Source organism: Cynocephalus volans, chromosome 2 (genome assembly GCF_027409185.1).
Source record: "Cynocephalus volans isolate mCynVol1 chromosome 2, mCynVol1.pri, whole genome shotgun sequence".
Taxonomy (NCBI): domain Eukaryota; kingdom Metazoa; phylum Chordata; class Mammalia; order Dermoptera; family Cynocephalidae; genus Cynocephalus; species Cynocephalus volans.
The window spans coordinates 223306246-223311102 of NC_084461.1; the positions used below are offsets into that span (position 1 = coordinate 223306246).

A 4857-nucleotide genomic window follows, 5' to 3' on the forward strand; every position below is an offset into this window, starting at 1 on the left:
GGCATAAAAACAGACACTCAGACCAATGGAACAGAATAGAGAATCCAGAAATAAACCCACCTTCTTATAGCCATCTGATCCTCAACAAAGGCACCAGGATCATACATTGGGGAAAAGACTGCCTCTTCAATGAATGGTGCTGAGAAAACTGGACATCCATATACAGAAGAATAAAATTAGACTTGCACCTCTCCCCATATACCAAAATCAACTCAAAATGGATTTAAGGCTTAAATATAAGACCCGAAATTATAAAACTCCTAAAATAAAACATAGGGGAAACACTTCAGGAAGTAGGTCTGGGCAAAGACTATGAATAAGAGCCCAAAAGCACAGGCAACAAAAGAAAAAACAAACAAATGGTATTATATCAAGCTAAAATGTTTCTGTGCAGCCAAGGAAACAATCAACAGAGTGAAAAAACAACCTATAGGATGGCAGAAAATATTTGCAAACTATACATCTAACAAGGGATTAATATCCAGGATATACAAGGAGCTCAAACAGCTTAACAGTAAGAAAAACAAGTAACAGATTAAAAAATGGGCAAAGGATCTGAATAGGCACTTCTCAAAGGAAGACATACAAATGACCTACAGATGTGAAAAAATCCTCAACATCACTCAGCATCAGGGAAATGCAAATCAAAACCACATTGACATATCATCTCCTCCCAGTTAGACTAGCCAGTATCAAAAAAACAGAATAACAAATGCAGGCATGGTTGCAGAGAAAGTGGAATGCTTCTACACTGTTGATGGGACTGCAAATTAGTGCAGCCATTATGGAAAACACTATGGAGGTTCCTCAGACAACTACGGATAGAACTGCCATACAATCTATTAATTCCTCTGCTGGGTATATATATCCAAAGGAATGGAAATCATCTTGTCAAAGGGTTACCTGTACTCCCAGGTTTATTGCAGCTCTAGTTACACTAACCAAGAGTTGGAACCAATATAAATGTCTATTGATGGTCAACTGGATAAAGAAAATCTGGTATGTAGACACAATGGAATACTACTCTGCCACAAAAATGAATGAAATTCTGCCATTCACAGCAACATGAATGAACTTAGAGAAAATCATATTAAGTGAAATAAGCCAGGCACAGAAAGAGAAATACTGCATGCCCTCACTCATAACTGGGAGCTAAAAAAAAAAAAAAAGAAAAAAAGATACAACTATCACAATAATACATTGAATTTTCACAAGTAGAGAACAGAACTGAGGCCACCAGAGGTGGGAAAGGGAGAGAGGGAGGGTATTTAGCAAGAAATTGGTAAAGGGCCACAAAAAATGATTACATTGTGTAATGTTGAATATACTAATTATCCTGATTTGAGCATTACATATTGCACACAGGTATTGATATTCAATGCTGTACCTCATAGGTATTACAATCAATTATGTTTCAATAAAAATAAATAAATAAAAATAAACACATAAAATTATTTATCTCATAGCTGTATAAGGATGAAAAAATACTTTTCCAAAACCCATTAAAAGCTGGTTTCACTGGGCAAAGAACCAGCCAAATCATCAGTAAGGAAGGGATGCCTCCTGTGTATTTGCATGTGGCGGAGTAGAGACCAGAAATATAGCCAGGTCCTGAAGGGTTGTAAATAGTCAGAACCTTCCTTTTATTGTCCCAGCTATACTTGATTGTACTCTAAGATTCTAAGGAGGTACTTCCTTGCCTGTCTTTCCAGGATATCAAGTGACATGAGAAATGGCACAGCCATCACAAAGATTATCTTCCTAGGCTACAAACCGCTCTCTTCATAGTGATCTTTATCATCTACATATTAACCCTTGCAGGCAATGGGCTCAATATTGCTGTTGTCTGGGCTGATCCCGGGCTACAAATTCCATTGTACTTCTTTCTTTGCAACTTGTCCTTCCTAGAGATCTGGTATACCACCACAGTCATCCCAAAATTGCTAGACATCTTTGTGGCAGCAAGAAGTCACCTTCACTCCGTGCTGCCTGCTACAGGCCTTCTTCCACTTCTTCCCAGGCACCACCGAGTTCTTGATCCTCACTGTCATGTCTTTTGACTGCTACCTGGCCATCCGCAAGCCCCTTTGCTACGCGACCATCATGACCAGCAACCTCTGCCTACAGCTGGCCCTCAGCCCCCTGGGTGGTGGGCTTCACCACTGTCTTTTGTCAGACGATGCTGCTCACCCAGTTGCCATTCTGTGGCGACAATGTCATGAATCTTTCTACTGTGATGTTGGTCCCATCTTGAAAGTAGCCTGTGCAGACACCAGCTTTTGGAACTCTTGGTTGTCCTGGCAACCATCCCGGTAATCCCAGGGTCTCTCCTCTTTACTATGATTTCTTATAGCTACATCCTGTCCACCATCCTACGGATTCCTTTGCCACTGGCCACCAAAAGGCGTTCTCTACGTGTGCCTCTCACCTGACAGTTGTCTCCCTGGAGTTGTTTTGTTCATGCACCTGAGACCCACAGCACATTCCTCCTTTCAGATTAATAACATGGTGTCTGTGCTAAATATTATCCTCACACCCCTTCTGAATCCCTTTATTTATACCATTAGAAACAAGGAGGTGAAAGGAGCCCTAAGTAAGGCAATGGTTTGTCTGAAGATGCGTCATGCAAAGTAAAACATGCAACACATCAATATGAGCTTCATGCAGATACAAAAATTAAATGAGAGAGAGGACTGTGGAGAAGCTTGGTAAAATAGGCTTCTCCCAGATCCCAGAAGTTCTAGCTCAATGTGGTAGCAAGATAAAGATGTGAAAGCAAACCATGATGGTTAGGGTCCTCTATGAGAATTTGTCACATAGAAATGAACTGAGAGTTCTCCTTGAGGAGAAGTGACCTAATACTCCACCAAGGAAATCCTAGGATTGCCCTCAGATGCAGAGGAGGAACTTAGGACTTTCTCAACTAAAAACTAAACTTTAGAAACCTCTAAAGTCAGGGGCAAATGTCAGCAGCTTTTAAAAAGTATAAGGAATCATGTCTCCCTCTCTGTTTATGACAACCCTCTTTGCCTCATCTCTTGTCAATGGAAGGCATTCCACACCGATTTTTTTTTAGCTCTTATTATCTTCACCATAAGAGAAGTATCCAAAAGTCTCCTAACCAGTTCTAATGGTTCTTCATAAATGTTTGAAATGAACCAGGCTTTTGTTTAATACTATCTCAATGAGGGGAGTTCCACTTGATACAATACAAATATTTAGGTAAAGGTGTTCATTCCCAGATAATACCAAAACTTAAGGACGTCTTGTGAGTAGTTCCAATTTATAGGTCATGGTCTTGCCAGTGTCTGGGCTTTGATATAGGTAGACCGTGAGCCTAGGAAGCCAGCAGAAGTCTCAGATCCAACATAATCATGAAGGCTTTTTTGCTGGAAGACTCTGCCCCAACTGACATTAAGTTCAGGGCTCACACGTAGGGTTACCATGCAAAGTCCCTCGAGATAGGCAACAAACCCATTGGTCTGTCTCTTTTCAGGCAAGACACCTGGCAGAAAAACTCTTTATAGAATAATGATGTAGGTGAATCACAGCTTGTAATGATGAGTATGATATGTGCCCCTTTCCCAACAGAAAAGAAAGACTATCATTAAAAGTATGATTTTTTTTTTTTTTTTTTTTTTTGTCTTTTTCGTAACCGGCACTCAGCCAGTGAGTGCACTTGCCATTCCTATATAGGATCCGAACCCGCGGCGGGAGCGTCGCTGCGCTCCCAGCACCGCACTCTCCCCAGTGCGCCACGGGCTCGGCCCAAAAGTATGATTTTTTTTAAAGAAAAGGATGATTGCACATTCCTTTAGCACTGAATTGAAAATTATAAATTTAAAACACAATGTAATGAGGTGAAAGTGTTATTATCCCAACTGCTGTACCTGATTTTCTCTCAGGGACGGAACTGCCTTGGGGCTGGGCAGGGGAAGGTCATCTGAAGGTCAAGAGAGAGAACTTAAGGGAGTGAATATTGCCAAGAACCCAGCCATCAAAAGAATGGTTTAAAGTGCCCTGAAGAAGGAAATAAGGTAACATTTAATACTCCTCAGAGAAGAAAATGGTAGAGATAGGCAAACAAAGAAGCCAAAAAGAAAGAGTCAAGCAGAGGAGTCAGTGGGAATTTCTTGAGGTTGGAGTGTCTGAGAAGCATTTTAAGAATAGGGATGCCTCATGCTCACTCTGAAATCATGTTTCCTTAGTGTTGCTCTGTCTTCCCCTCAGCCCTTCGTAAAGTCTTCCATATTACAAAAAAGAAAAAGTAAGAGGAAGGAAGGAAGGAAGGAAGGAAGGAAGGAAGGAAGGAAGGAAGGAAGGAAGGAAGGAAGGAAGGAAGGAAGGAAGGAAGGAAGGAAGGAAGGAAGGAAGGAAGGAAGGAAATGTTAGCCCTGCTCTGTTATCTGCCAGCACCTCTATTCTGGGCCTCTGGGCCAAGTGGACTGCACCTGGGAAGACTGGACGTCTAAGGAACATGGCCTTCTTGGTTAAAGTGGTCTCCGGGGCAGTAGCTGGGTGTGCAGCCACTTGGCTCTTCTACTTCCTAGAACGTAATAAGGATGGTTAAAAAAAAAAACAAGTGAGCCACATCCCAGAAAACAAAGGGCAGTTGGGAGGCTGCTGTAGAAGAAGAAATTAGAGCCCAAGTGTAGCCAAGTTTTCATCCTTGGCTGCATATTAAAATCACCGGGTCAGCATCAACAAGCAAGCAACAACGACAAAACAGACATGAAGTCTGGACTCCACTCCAGACCAATCACACCAGACTTTCTGAAAGTAGGGTCCTGGCATAGGAATTGTTTACAAGTAAATACCATAAGTGATTCTAATGTGTAGCTGGTACTGCTCGGATGA

The 4857-nt window shown here is 41.5% G+C and overlaps 1 pseudogene; it reads left to right on the plus strand.

The window, feature by feature from the left end:
* The first annotated feature begins 1725 nt into the window (after positions 1 to 1725).
* On the plus strand, positions 1726 to 2634 carry LOC134369136 (olfactory receptor 6X1-like; annotated as a pseudogene).
* The last annotated feature ends 2223 nt before the right edge of the window (positions 2635 to 4857 follow it).